Source organism: Felis catus, chromosome X (assembly GCF_018350175.1).
Source record: "Felis catus isolate Fca126 chromosome X, F.catus_Fca126_mat1.0, whole genome shotgun sequence".
NCBI classification, from domain to species: Eukaryota; Metazoa; Chordata; class Mammalia; order Carnivora; family Felidae; genus Felis; species Felis catus.
The window spans coordinates 110,052,824-110,069,061 of NC_058386.1; the positions used below are offsets into that span (position 1 = coordinate 110,052,824).

General features: G+C 42.3%; 1 protein-coding gene and 1 pseudogene across 2 annotated transcripts in view; one reads left to right on the plus strand and one right to left on the minus strand.

Annotated features, from left to right (window-relative positions):
• Positions 1 to 16,238, minus strand: part of GPC3 (glypican 3) — a 421,980-nt gene that overhangs the window by 326,100 nt on the left and 79,642 nt on the right. The gene's annotated exons all lie outside the window — the stretch shown is intronic.
• Positions 14,434 to 14,776, plus strand: LOC101086885 (annotated as a pseudogene).

Here is a 16,238-nt window from a genome sequence, read left to right on the forward strand (position 1 = left end):
CCACATCTCCTCCTATTTTCCCTGTTCCACACGGCCTAAGATGGTATCCTTCTTCTGCTAAAACAGGTCCCTAGGTCCAGTAAAATGTCTCAAACTGAGCCATCATTTACCTAAAGATAGGTTCTGAACATCACCCAAGTATCTTCACAATCTGCTTCACATCAGTTTAGAAATCTACATGTGTACAGGTACAAACATATGTATGCGTATGTGTGTATATACGTGTGTATGTGTATAGTGGGTATGCATACACACACGTATATGAATACGTGTATGTGAAGCCCTTTCCTAATCACCAATTAAACAAATTCTAGAGCCTGCAAAAGGTTAAGAATACCTTTATTCTGCCTATGCCTTTATTCTAGGACTTTCAATACTTATAGATCCCACTTGTATCGCTTTCCAATACAATTACAGCAGAAGGTTATAGAGGTATTTACTTAGAAATACCATCACTCTGGAATCAGCAAAATAGCCCCTTTTGAACAATCTTACCTACCTCTTCATTTCTATGAGCATTTATGGTATACAACTAGCATGGTCAAATCAAAATTCGAGGTTCTGTGGTAGGCATCTGTCTAAATGAGGTTCTACTACAATGTGGTCATTACTGCCATCCTGCCATTAAATAGAATTGTACATGCAATACGTACACAATGCGTATATACTGGAAGGAGACAGAATGAGGCACGGAAATTTAAAGCCAGGTTTTGTAAAATATAAGGAATTTAATCTGAAGGACAAGAGTGTGAAAGAGAGGGCAATTAGGCTGAAGGAATGTTTTAAGCATCTATACCAGGATAGAAATTAAAAACAGGTTGGGATATCTTCTAGAATGTAGACACACTCAAATTCTGAATACTATCCTAAGGTACTCCACTCCTCTTATTTGTATTCAGTAATTGAATTATGTAATAATTGACCTATGGCTTTCAACAGTGATTGGTGAGCCTTTATTATGGTAATGATGGCTCACTCATAGAGGAAGTTTGTTAGGCCTCTGGTCCAAAGCTCACCGAGATCCCAGAGTCAAGAAAAGTTTCCACGGTGCTCATCTACGGGACTACATCCTGAGACAGATAGACAGACAGAGAGATGAGGAAACACAAGTATCAAAGTTTCATTAGTAAAAGAAATACACAGCCTCTAACTGCATTGACCGATGGCCTTAAGAAGTTTTCATTTCGGTGCGTGAAGAATACTCCCTTATGATTGCCCACCAGTTTCCTGTGACCAAGTTGTCTTCACTTCCCAGCCTCACCCCGAGACTTCAACGAGCCCCTGGGCCGTCAAAAGACGAAAACAAATCGCAAGAAAAAGGCACAGCTAGCTCACTTGTTGGAAGTCTCCTTAGCCAATCATCAAAGCCAAGCCCAGCTTCGGGTGGTGATATTAACATAAGGATTGCTATGACGCACAAGCCCTGTACCAGTGCTGTGCACATATTCTCCTGTTTCATCCTCCTAGCAACCCTCTGAAATGGTCGTTACTCATCCCATTATACGAGTTAGGAAACTGGAACGCTGAGATGAAGATACCGCAGGCCCATTAATGGACAGGAATCTTCCTGGAAGAAAATTATAAGTCATTTGTATGGAAACACGTAAGCGTCAAAGCTCGCATCTGCCACTCACTCAAAAGCCCAACCCACGTGCGCCATAAACTACAACCCAAGAAAATTCACCTGAAAGTACAACAGAGTTGTGCTGTCCACTGATCATGTCAAATTTGGAAAGGCACATATCAAAGTCAAAATTTTGTTCACGCCTAAATGGGGTGCTTTCTGGTATTTCTGGTTTACTCTCAAAACATTCCCCTGCCTCTCTATTGTACATTCGTCTATTGTCAAATATGAACCAGACGTTCTAGACAGAAATATTTCCCATTTGTCTACCAAGATGACATTATCACAGCACTAAATCGTTTGCTCTTGTAAACATGTCATTTGCCTTAATCTCAAAGCTTCCCCTTCCCCAAGACATTTGACTCCACATCACCTATCGCTTTGGAAAGCTAGTTTCTGGTGATTCTGGCAATGCCCAAACCAATGTAACAATCCACTGCGGCATCGGGTTATTTGTCATAGAGTCATTACATTTGTTACCTGAACAGTCCTTCTTTGTGAGCAGAAGAACATTCCTCTCTCATGTCAACAGCTCACAAATTTTACTGGGAAATATGTGGATTTCCCTTATAGACTATCAAGTGTCCAGAAGATAGAGAACAATCAGAATATAATCAAAGAAAAGTTATCTCCAACAGCGAAAATGTGGATTCCTCTCCGCACAACCCAAAGCCTTATTCAGAGCTGAATACTGTGCGTTACCCAGAGTCCTGACAAGTTCTGTCACCTGGTTTTTGAGCCCCCAGCAGATTAAAGGCAGCAAGTTAGAGAAGGATGGTGTGTACTAATAGACTGTTATTCTGGCAAGAATTCTAGAAAACCCCACAAACACTTTATTTGAAGAAGCCAAACCTATTAAGATCTAGATATGTGCTCATCGTTATTAAAGGCCAAAGGCTGTAGGGCACCTGTGTAGCTCAGTTGGTTAAGCGTCCGACTCTTGATTACGGTTCAGGTCATGATCTCACAGTTCGTGGGTTCAAGCCCCACATCAGGTCTTGCACTGACAGCATGGAGCCTGCTTAAGATTCTCTCCCTCCCTCCCTCTCTTTCTCTCTCTCTCTCTCTCTGCCCCTCCCCTGTTTCTATCCTTGCTTGCGCTTTCTCTCTCTTTCTCAAAAATGAATAAATAAACTTAAAAAAAAATTACAAAGACCAAAGGCTGAGAAGAACAAAGTAAAAACGTAGAAGACTATACATAGATCTGATTTCATGATTGCTGACCACAGGCTTTGTTGGGTATGAGTGCTGTATGTCTCTGTATGTTTTGTTTCATTACATGCCAACATCAGTATTTCATCACTCTGCTACACAATACCCTTAAAGCCTATATTCAGGGGTGCTTGGCTGGCTTAGTCAGTGGAGTATGGGACTCTTCATCATGGGGTTGTGAGTTCAAGCCCCCACACTGGGTGTAGGGATTACTTAAAAGTAAAATCTGTTAAAAAAAAAAAAAGCTTATATTTAAAAATTGAAGTTTGGGCCATTTTAACAATCCATTTTAGGCAAATAAATAAATAAATAAATAAGAAACAGGGTGAAAAAGATAAAATAACAGGAATTGTCTCCATTTTCCTCTTTAAATTCCTTTGCATACTCCTTAAAACTATAAAAGTTTACAGAGCTCTTACAATGTAAATATGGCGAGGGCATTGCAAGGATTAGACTACTTCATTTTAACCTGTGTATCAACCCTGTGAGATAGAGATTATCACCCCCACTCTGTGGATGAGAAAACTGAGGCTTGTACAGAGCCTCAGTCGCATCAGAGATTCGAACTCAGGTTGGTCTGACTGCAGACTCAAGAAATCTTAATCTCCACCCTACGCGATACACGCTATCCTGCCCTCAAACGAACTCAAGTATGTCCCGGAGAAACTACACGTCTTTCAAATGGACTTCATCTCCAAACAGGCAGTCAGAATGGTTGTAGGCCGACACACAGATGAGTGTGACGCTTTGTGACTGAACTTTAGTGACCGGCTTCAGGTGACGAGCCAGGCAGAGCAACTGAACACACAAATCTCATTTCTGATGTAAATGGAACACAGATTTAAATTTCCTCCACGCAACAAAGGCATGGAGTGTAGTAACACTTTCTGAAAGAGTTTACACCATGCTGATAATCAATGCTTAATGAGCTTCTTTTCTCCAGACTCAGGACCTTTATGTTACTGTCATCCTGTTAACCATCTCATGTTTCCCTACTTGAATAGCTCTGGCCTCTTACAAAGGCCCATCACGATGTAAAAGTGGCAGTATAATTAATTTTTTCAGGAAAAGCCGAGTTGCTTGCTCTCAAACATCCTGCAGTTCCGGAAATGTCAAAATGTCAGACCAAGCAGGCGGAAATAAACTCTACATCCCCACATGCAATCCCTTCCTGTAGGGAAAGAAGAGAAAGCAGACAAGCACAGGACCACTCCAAAAAAGTGACTCAATGTTTTCCTTATCTGATAAACGTGTCATTATCAGTACGTGGAAATCTATTTGGAGTTAAAACGTAACGCCCTGGTGCTGTCTGTGAGATCCTACCACATCTCCCAAAACCGGCATATACGTATACGTATGCGTGAGGACACAATACACAACTCCCACGCTCCCTTTGGGATTGTTTTGACTAATAACATTAGTTTTTAATTTCCTCATTGCAAAATACACGTACACTACACAATGTCTAGCACATACTATGAACTCAATAAATAATTATGGGATGATTCTAGAAAAATAAGAAAATACAGATGAAAAAAATAACCTCCCCCATAATCCCACCATACAGAAAGAACCATGGTTTTCTGTGTAAGGATTTCGGCCTTATTTCTATGCATCTTAGATTCACTTTTTCTAAAAACGGGGCCACACTTTCTGTACGATTGTGTCACTTAACAGTAAGTTGTCAGCATTTTACACTGTCATTATAAATTCTTTTACAACACCATTGTAAGAGCTGGACTGTATTCCATCATATAGATGTCTCATCACTGAATCAATCCTTTAATGTTACACACTCGGTTATTTCCAGTTTTTCACTTTCATAATGTCACAACAAATATCCTTATACTAATTCTTTATGCACCCATTTGGTCATTTCCTCAGGATACATTCCTGGGCATGCAAAAAATGGAAACAACCCAAATGGGCATCATCTGGTGAGTAGATAAACACAATGTGGTCTAGCCATACGACGGAATACTATTCAGCCATAAAAAGGAATTGGAGTACTGATCCATGCTACAACACAAACGAACCTTGGAAACATGCTGCTAAGTGAAAGAAGCCAGACGTAAAAGGACAAATACTGTATGATTCCATGCACACAAAATTTCCAGAACAGGCAAATCCATAAAGACAGAAAGTAAACTAGTGGCTGCCAGTGACTGAGGGAGCCAGAGAATGGGGTGTGACCGCTCATGCGCATAGAGCTTCTTTTGAGGGCAATGAAAATATTCTAGAATCAGACAATAGTGATGACTGCACAACTATGTGAATATTCTAAAAACCGCTGAATTGTGCACTTTAAAAGTCTGACTTTTATGGTACGTGAATTATATCTCAATAAAGCTACTGTTAAAAAAAAATCTGAGGCACGTTATTGTTTGGCCACAAGTTATGCAAAACTTTTAAGCTTTGGATGTAAAAATTATTTCCTAAAATGAACTAAAAATAATTTTGTTTCGGCGCTGTTCTGAATGTTATGCAACACCCAGAGAGATCACCGAGAGAGTTTAGTTGGGAATCACCTGGAATGAGACTTCTTAACCTTGGCACAAAAAGGTTAATATCATGAACACCTGTGGCTTTATTATTTATATATTACAAAATCCAGAAAGGACAGAATGCCTTTTTGGAGAACACACACACACACACACACACACACACACACACACACTTTTTTAACATGGAAGTATACAACAGCTTTCAACAGTCAGTAAGTTACTATTGTGTCATTGTTTGAAATGCCAGATTTGGGGTCATGATAGAAATGGCCAAGGGACATCAGTTCCTGCCTCTGAGGGTCTTCTCAATTAAAACAAATTATATTATTTTTTGGTTTCCCTCTACTGCCCCTGAACTAAACACCACAAAATGCCATTGTACTTCCTGAGCAGAACTGAAAAGAAAAAAGAAAGAAAAGAAAAGAAAAGAAAAGAAAAGAAAAGAAAAGAAAAGAAAAGAAAAGAAAAGAAAAGAAAAGAAAAGAAAAAAGAAAAAACAACTAGGCAAACCATAAGAGACTCTTAAATAAAGAGAACAAACTGAGGGTTGCTGGAGGGGTACTGGGTGGAGGGATGGGCTAGATGGGTGATGGGCATTAAAGGGGGCACTTGTGATGAGCACTGGGGGTTATATGTAAGTGATGAATCACTAAATTCTACTCCTGAAACCATTATTACACCATATGTTAACTCACTTGGATTTAAATAAAATTAAAAAAAAAAATTTTAAAGAAGAACATATATCAATGAAAAAAGAAAAACAAAAAAAATAAAAATAAACTAAAAATTTAAATCTTTTAAATGCAAAAGCTCAACAACAACAACAACAACAACAAAAACTATAGCAAAGCCTTCGGCATATATCTTATTTTCCTCTTGACGCCCTCTTTATTTCAAATGCTGTCATGAACTCGTTTCTGCTCCTTCACTTCTCCTCTCTGGTAGGCTGCTCCCATTGGCGCCTCTTAAGTGGTTCAAGCCAAAAGACCCATCATTGCTCAGCAGTGAGGGCAAGTCTGAGCCACAAGTCAAATACCTTCCTGAGACCTTTAACCTTGCTGAATGGGGTGGGAGAGTGATGAAAGCCATTCTGCATACCAGGAAGGTCTAATGTCACAGCTTACAATCTGTCCAAACAGGATGCTTGAATTTTTTTTTTCACTAAATGGTGATCAGGGTGGCTCCGAAGCAGGTATCCGTATGGCGACACCCTCAAGCCGCCCCACACCAGAGGAGAGAGAAGGTCGGGCTGGAAAGAGGGAGATACTTGGTCTGGCAAACTACCTTCAAAAGCTGCCTACAGGAATCCTTGGGGAGAACTTTACAAACCTCAGACAGGAATAAATGAAGGTAAACAGACAGTGTCCACACAAGTGGCTCAGTCAGCGAAACCTTTGCCAGCAGGTTAGGTTAGTTTAAGCACAAGCCACAGTCATGAGACACCAGCCAAAAGCAACCAAAGATTTATATGCACCTTTAATTACTTTATTAGGTGCTAGCTCAAATGTTTCTCAGGGCCCAGTCTTCCAGAGAGCCGTATCTTCTTAAGCTTCCAATCAAATTAGAGTTTTGAAGTGTCTACCACTTCTCAATGGTTTGTAAAATCATTATGATACCTGTGCGGTATCTGGGGAAGGAGACTGCATTTTCCCATGAGGTTTAACCTGTTTAGCCCTTCAATATCACCTTTGCTCTATGTTTGTAAGGCCTCATCCAAAGTGCTTCATTTAAAAATAAAAAACAAACCAGCATTATATAATCAACCAATAAAGTGAGGAGAGGCAGGTTTCCAGCTCCCGGACGCAGTGGCATCTTGGAGGGAAGATATGTTACCCCATAGATGAGTTCACCTTCAGGTATCTTGAGAAACCACGAAGAACACCCACTATCTAACCGTGCCAGGTGATGCGATGATCAAATTTTTGTTGTGGACGAAGTCCCTATGTACCCATTGTCCTTCTTCGGGGTATCTCCTTGAGAACACACTAGGTCTGATAAAAAGTCTTGACCTTTTAGTTTTACACTGCATGTTCATGGGGGAACATGGGTGGCTCAGTCGGTTAAGCATCCGGCTTCGGCTCAGGTCATGATCTCACGGTTCACGAGTTTGAGCCCTGCATTGGATTCTACGCTGACGGCTCGAAGCCTGGAGCCTGCTTCGGATTCTGTGTCTCCCTCTCTTTCTGCTCCTCCCCCATTTGCGGTCTTTCTCTCTCTCTCTCTCTGTCTCTCTCTCTCTGTCTCTCTCAAAAATAAACTTAAAAAAATCTTTACAATGCATATTTATGGACGCCCCCCAACCCTTGGAACTGCAAATATTTACCTCTAGAATTAGCTGAGACATCTTTTCCAAGGTGCGTCCTCTTGTCTCCCAAGGAAATAGACATTTTCAACTGTTCTCTCTTTTACTTTTCCATATAAATGTTTTCCTCCATCAAAATGCATGAGATTCTTGCCAAACTCTGTAGTCATGTTTATGCCACCTTACATGCATGTAACTCTGATAATGCATACCTAATATTCAATTTACGTGTTTTCTCTCTTCTGTATTTTGGTATGGAAGGGCCTTTTGTCGACCAAACTGTTTTAGTTCTCTGACAATGACAAGCTGTTAGCAGGGGAGTCGCTGTGTGTGAAAGCCATAGAAATATCTGAAGAGAAAGGGGACATTGTACACCCAGGAACCAATTTAATACTTGATCTAGGGACCAAAAGCATCTATTGGTTGCTTACAGTTTCATTCAGTTGACCAACAAGCATTTTCCGAGCTCCTTCTGTGATCAGGCCCTACGCTAGGTGCTGAGGATACAAGTAAGACACGGTATGGGCCCTGGAAGTGTTCACAGTGTAGTGCAGGCATCCCCAGACCACTGGATCCCTACAGGTCTACTCCAGAAAACAGAGTCCAACTTCTATTCAAAGAAACTAACTTTTTACTGCAGCGAGGGTTGTGATGGGGACCGGCAGTGGGAACTTTGCCACCTCCTTGAGGTAGCCCATTCTCCCTACTTGGAACAGCTTAGACTGCTGGAAACTTCTTGCCTAGCTTAAGAAAGTTATGCCTATAGCTCTCCTCCATTAATCCCAGTTTGCCTTCTCCCACACCAAAGCACCACACACACACACACACACACACACACACACACACACACACACACACACTAGTTTAATTCTACTTTGACTTGAGAAACCTTCATGTTTTTGATAACAGGCAGCATAGCCTCTGAAACTCTAATTTCCCAAGCTAAAAAGTTTCCATTCTTTCAACTTCTTCTCATAGGATGTGATTCTAAGTCGCCCTGACGTTCCTTATTAAAGAAATCTCAGGTAGCACCAGACAGTGGTGTTATTTAGAGGGCCTGATGACAATTTACAAACCTAGTTTGACGGAGAAAAGGGGATGCATTAGACCCTCAGATAATAGGGTCCCAGTTTGCGGTCTTTGTGATCAAGTCTAAGCAGAATTAATAATTCATACCTTGCTAATGCACAGCAAATCATGTAAGAGCCTCAGCTTTGGAAACCGAACACATGCACACATGCACCTCGAAAGCATGAATAAAAGCAATCTACATACCCACCCCCAATCAATCAGGCCTCCTGATTACTAAAGAATTCCTCACTTATAAGAGAAATTTCTGTCCTTGCCAAGCTTCTGCACCCTTGGATTCAGCAGTCTCTCCCAAAACTTTTCACTCTACGTAAAGACTTCTAGTTCCAATGCATAAAGACTCAAAACCCACTGTCCCATGAATTCAGGGTGTGTACAAAGAATCATAGTGCTTCTCTAGTCCGACACGTTCGTAGATGGAGGAAAACAGCCTGAGAAAGGGAAATTGGCAAGTTACAGAGCCCTGACTAGAAGTCAAGTTTCGTTACTATTTTCTCTTTCCATCAAAATGCCTCTAAGTTAAAATGTTAAAGTCTGCAAGAAACATAATTCACTAATAGCGGTGCCTTAGAAAGGATCCCTGGTGACCAGAGTTGTATTCTGTGAGTTTGTGTCTCCCCACCCACCATCACCCCCACAGCTTTCCTATTTCCAGCTTTCTAAGAAGTTTTTTTTTAATGTTTATTTATTCTGAAAGAGAGAAAGGGAGAATGCGAGCAAGGGAGGGGCAGAGAGAGAGAGAAAGAGAGAAAGAGAGAGAGAGAGAGAGAGAGAGAGAGAGAGAGAGAGAGAGAGAATCCTAAGCAGGCTCCATGCTGTCAGTGCAGAGCTCCACGTGAGGCTCAAACCCACAAACCGCGAGATCATGACCCGAGCCGAAGTCCGGAGTCGGACACTTAACCGACTGAGCCACCCAGGTGCCCCTCCTATTTCCAGCTTTTAACTCGAGTCTCATACTCCCGATTGCTTTCTTTGTGCACCTTTCAATGACTTTAATGATTAGGATGATATTGATGGTCTACTCGGTCCAAGTTTTTGCTTGCTTTACAAACTGATTTCTTAAGTGTTATCAAGTTAAAATTCTAGAAGATTCAACTTCCAGCACTCTCTCTGCCTATCAGTCTATTGTGGTATCCTGCTCCTAGCAGCAATCAGGGCAGGAAGGTTTTCCATCAGGTTTTGGCGGACTAGAAGAAAACTCATAGCCTGAACAAGGGAGGGATGAGGTAGTCTGTCTAACTATGCTCTTCAGGATGGTGCTGGAAGCCCCGAGGCAAGCAAAATCACTGGGTTCGTCTTTGGAAGCCTCACATCAATTTAGCCTCAAATAAACCTTGACAACCAAGGAGGAGTATCAGGCCACCACACTGGCCATTTATATCTCCGGATAGTTGTGAAAAGGACCAAGAGAGTTTCCTAATCCAGACACGGACACGCTAAGTTGTAGCCTCCCGCTTGTAACCAATGAGTATTCACAAGGACAGGTGGGTAATGGAGGATGAACATTCCCTCCCAGCATTTTTAATTAACTGGATGTTGGATTTATTGGTCAGCTCAGTGGGAAATCAGAACCTACTACTTGGGGGCTATTTTTATAGCCTTCTGGAGTTGGGTTGCCTTACTACAGACACCTGGCACCATTCCTAGAGGTGGTTAGATCTGTATTTTCCCCTTTTAAACAGCAACCAGTGAGTAGATTTGAGCATTCCAGGCATCTGGCTAGTAATCCGATATAATAAAGGTGCCCCTTTCCCTTCCTCCTTGGGTAATACAGCACATACACCAGCAGTTTCTCCCTGCACATTCAGCAGCAGGTCAGAGGCGAAGGGAGTGTGGTTAAAACACAAAATAAGCTCTGTAAAACCTTGGAGGCAAGGGGCTGTATCCATCATCAATACGTTTATAAGCTATAAAACCCGAATAAGTAGTCTCTGAATAAACAACCGTTAATCTTATCAACTCTCAAGTCCCCGAATCAGAGTTTCAGTTCATTTCCTCTTTGTCTGCCTTCAGATGAAGCACTGTGTAAGAAAAAGGAGAGTCTTCTGCCATTGGAGATCTTTTTTACAGCATACGTTAACAATTTCTGCGCAGATATCTGGGTGGCAAATTGTAACCCAATACCTATTTTGCAATAAAACTACCACAGCATTAAATTGACATAATAGAGACAGAAATTCTATTCAGTTGAGTTTGGGTCATGCAGGCACTCACTTTAATGTGGGAGATGAATTAAGCTCATCCTTGGGAAATCCAAGGGTAATGACCGAAACACAATGTGATTGAGCTAATTATCAACCAGGTGTGCTTTAAGGAGTTGATGGTTCAATTTATTACTGCTAAGTGCACAAGCCTGTTTTGGGGAGGAGTTGACGAGAGCAGGTCAGACACTGCAACTTCTCAGAGGGCAAAAGACAGCGTTTCTGCAAATCTGGCATTATGTCCGGCCAACCCAAATCCTGCCCAACCACCGAGGCCAGCTCGAGAACCTGGAAACTCTTCCTGACTGCCCAAAGCCCCGGGGAGCTGACCGTTCCCCTGGGCTCCACTGGCGGTTACTATCTATAAGCAATTGGCATGCACTGCCTTTTAACAAGAGTAAACTTTTCCTTTGTATACGTCTGGTCTTCTCTGCCAAGTAAACTGCTCAAAGGCACACACATAGGGTTTTTATATCCTTTGTGATGTCTGACCCTGTTAAGTATTTACAGATTGACGTCTGCTAGATAAAAAGTAACGTTTTAAATGCTTACGCATTGCTGTACGGATATTTCTTAACATTTGTTTGTAAATGGGAGTTCTGTGTATGAAACATAAACCATTTAACGGCTCTGGTTATTATAATGAACATCAGTCTCATACAGCGTGGGACACAGGGCTGGGTGTGCACTGACCTCACAATATCCCCAGCCAACATCAGCACATTACTGAATGGAGCCCTACTTCTCTGAGGCCACACCCACCGTTTTACAGCCATCCCTTTTTCCTTCCTCCGCTGTCTCTTGCTGATCCGTCTACTCACACATCTCCTCTTTCTCCTCCTTGTTCCAGCACCTTGGGAGCCTGGCATGAACAGCCACTACCAACCAAATCCAGAGCGAGTCTCTTTCAGTTGTCAAGGTGTGTCTTCTTCAAACTGCTCGTCATCAGTCCACTTCAGTGACTTCTAATCCACTAGATGGTCAGATCCCAGAGAACAGGGACTAAGCGTGAACCATTACCTACATGAACACTACGTCCCACTCTCTGCCACCCAGAAGCCTAGTTCAAGAAATGTTCAACAGTTTGACTGCATTCTAGGATTCCAGGTTTCCCACCGGCCATCGGACATTCCATTTTCTAGGTGACTGTTAAAACAAGGGATTTGACTAGTGGTCTAGTGGTTATGAAGTTCCACTTAAACTAAAGCATGGAAGCAGGACACACACATGCCAATTGACCTATGGTAGCTGGTTCCGAGTACCCGAGCAGGCATCCTCCTAGCAGAGACTTCTTTGTTCTTCGGCACAGGGAAACTTCAATATCTGAACGTTAAATGTTGAATTTGCATTGAGAAGATAACAATCAATCAAATATTTATTGATTGCCTGGCACACACAGGGCACTGTACATAAGATCTGTGAGGAAAAAAAATGGATGTGTGTTCAATAAAGAAACACAATCCAGTGGTGGTAGTAAGAAGGAGCAACTCTACGCACTTTTTCTTAAGAGTCAGAGGCCATCCCGGGATGCCTGGGTGGCTCAGTCGGTGAAGTGTCCGATTTCGGCTCAGGTCACGCTCTCGTGGTTCATGGGTTCGAGCCCCACGTTGGGCTCTGTGCTGACAGCTCAGAGCCTGGAGCCTGCTTCGGATCCTGTCTCCCTCTCTCTCTGACCCTCCCCCACTCACGCTCTGTCTCTCCGTCTCTCTCAAAAATAAATAAATATTTTTAAAAAAATTTTAAAAAGAGTCAGAGGCCATCCAGATAGACTAGCTTCAGCGCCTGAGGAAACAGATGTACATACCTCACTCCTTGCACAACATCTGGGGGTTCAGCAAAAGAAAGGTACAAGGTTTCATCTTCTTTGAACCTTTTTACCAACCTATATCTTCCTAGTTAACTGAAAATAAATTTCCTGCTCAAATGCTCCTCCAACAAAATGACAAGGGTTGGGGGGGGGGGGCGGTGCGGGCAGGGACTGAGGTGAGGATATGAAATCTCACCTAGGACTGGTTTAAAGGTTCTCGAAGGAAACCACTTGCTGAAACCTTCTGTCACGGAGATCCCACTGTTCAGCTCCACTCCATACTCTCTTGGCTACTTGGTGGTGGCAGGGTCACCACCAGTGGGCAAAGCAGGCTTCCAAACAAGCTATGGCCAGAGCGACCGCCAACTACTAATACCAAAAGGCCCAGCAAGCAAACCCCAGGGGGAATCTGGGAACTTGTTCACAAAGTAGGATTATGTTTTGTGTTTTCCATATCTCTTTCTTTGGAAGACTATGTTGTTAAATTGCTCATAAAGAGGATCATATAGGTTTTCCAGGAGTTTCGGCTTGAATCAAAGGAATGACTATATTTCTAGTTAATCCAATAACATACCACTATAAAAATCCACCGAAAAAAAACATTTCTATGATAGACGTATTTAAAGGCATCTGCTGAAATGCTACCTTTTAATTCAGAAATTATAAGTCAAATAATTCTAAGTTTTTGAAAGAAGTTATAAAAAATGCTCAGAACACATTAACGTAAGTGAATTATTACACCAATTATTTATTTAATATTAAAGGGTTTCGTGTTTAATTTGGAAATATTCTCAATCACAAGCACCAATTTTTTTTATTTCACCAAAACAATCCAAATAATTTGCTCATTTCACACACACACACACACACACACACACACACAGAATTTTTAATTTGTCTCTAGATATGTTTGAGTGAAGGTTATGTATCTGAAAAGGAAAACAAAAAGTAATTGTTTTTTTTTTCCAAGAAAACAAATTTGAGGAGTATGTTTTTAAGCCACTACCCCTGGAATGTAAAAAATGTCTTTCCTCACTGGAAATATAACTGGAAACTAGGAAAGTCCTTTGTTCTACTCAGTTACAAATTTCCAGGCTGTGTGACCTGAGCAAGTGACATAGACTGTGAGTCTCAGGTGTGTTAGAACTAGCAAAGAATACTATTGAACTTCACCTGGGGTTGAGCCAGAAGACATATGAAGTCCTTCCCATTTCTAAAAATCATGTATGAAGATGCCATCTAAATGTAAGAACCTATTTTTAAATATCTTGCATTAACCCAGTATTGGAGCACTACCTATTTCGTTAAGTAACAGAAACTACAGTGATATTTCAAATAAGCCTTTCTGACGAGGAAGAGAGTTATGAGGACATTTTAAGGGATGCCTGGGTGGCTCAGTCAGTTGAGCATCTGACTCTTGATTTCAGCTCAGGTCACGGTCCCAGGATCGTGGGATCGAGCCCCACGTTTGGCTCTACATTGGGCGTGGGGCCTGCTTGCGATTCTCTCTCCCTCTCTCTCTCTCTCCTTCTGTCCCTGTGTCCCTCTACCCTGCTCACATGCACACACTCTCTCTCTCTTTAAAATAAAAAAAGGAGATTCTAAGATACTCCATTGCTGTTACTTTTCTTTCCTTTTTTTTTTTTTATTCATCATAAGAATTATAAATCTGCTCCCGGGTCCTCGCTTCCAAGATGACCAAGAAAAGAAAGAGTAACAGTCGTGCCACAAAGGGCCACGGCCACATGCAGCCTATGCACCAACTGTACCCACTGCGTGCCCAAGGACAAGGCCATTAGGAAGTTCGCTTTCTGGAACACAGGAGAGGCTGCCGCCTACAGGGACATTTCTGAAGCAAGTATCTTCGAGGCCTATGTGCTTCCCAAGCTATATGTCCAACTACATTACTGTGTGAGCCGTGCCATTCACGGCAAACTAGTCCAGGATCACTCGCGTGAGGCACCGAAGGACCGAACACCCCCACCCCGATCTAGACCCGTGGGTGCCGCCCCACGACCTCCACCAAAGCCCGTGTAAGGAGCTAAGTCCTTAAGGAATGAAGAAAAACTGTTCTCTGGGGGAAAAAATAATAAAATGGAGACTATACTTAAAAAAAAAAGGATTATCAATCTGCAGTATAGAAAATTTAGGATATATGATATAAAGAAAATACCCATGATTCCACCACCCAAATATAATCTCCATTAATATTCTAGCAATTTCCTTATAGTATTTTCTATATGTATGCTATAGATCATCAACTGGGGTCAGATAGGTTGCTTTATGTTTTGCTATTTTACATATGTATGACTTTGTGAGCATTTTTCACTGTCATTAAAAATCTTCGAAAACACCATTTTAAGAGGATTTTTTTTAAATGTTTATTTATTCATTTTGAAAGAGAGGGAGAGCAGGGGAGGGACAGAGAGGGGAGAGAGAGGATGCCAAATAGGCCCACGCTGTCAGCAGAACCCCCCACGCCCAGCTTAAACTCAACAAACCGTGAGATCATGACCTGAGCTGAAACCAAGTCGGCCACTTAACCGACTGAGCCACCCAGGTGCCCCTGAAAACACCACTGTTAATGGTTTTATCATACTGTGCTCTATACAACCATTCCCAACGGCTCACTATTGTCAACCGAACTTCCTCTTCGCGTACATCGTTTTGCGGCAAGTCGCTCGCTGAGAAGGAAAGGGCAACGCTGCGGGCAGCCAACCGGGGGCTGACTCTCATCATTCCCACCCCTTCCCTCCGTACTTGCCTTTCCAGCGCTCAGTCCTCGTCCCCTTCACGGTCCTCAATCTGGCTCTGGATTCTGATTAGCCTTGACCCTGACACACTGAGCACATGTGACCGAGGAGAGAGGCAGACACACACGGGACTACGGCTGGAAGGGCAGGGAAGGCACCAAGGACCTGGTCCTCGGGCTACCTGCTCTCCGCCTGAAGACCTGAGTGGGCACCGGGCACTGGACAAGCAGCGACTGGCGTCCCTAGCCCGGCTTGGATGGCAAAGACAGCACGGGATCTCCATCCACATAGCCCCTGAGGACGTTAGCAGCAGCTGTGTCCACACTGAGGTACAGCTGAAGTGTTTTGAACCGGTGCTATAACCTTAAAATAACCACTAACATCCTCATCTATAGCCAGCTTATGTTTTCTGATGTATCTGACATGATTTTAATTGGTATTTAATGAGAGCTCAGTACCAGTCCTTGCTCACTCCTAAGTTTTCTTTTTCCTTTGACATCCCAGAGCCCTGTGTTTCTTACATCATTTCTTCCTCTGGTCACAGACTGTGTGACAATAAAGTGTGTCCCTGGAGCACATGCATCTTGTCAATAAAAGAGTTTTTCAATAAAATGTGGTCTCCTTTCCAGAGCATTGCAAACTAATTGGGAAATAAAAAAGGAAAATACCTGAAAGGCTAGAGAATAATAAAACTAAATGCCGAGACCATTGTCAGGCTGGCAGTATGTGCTCTGAGAGGTCAGAAA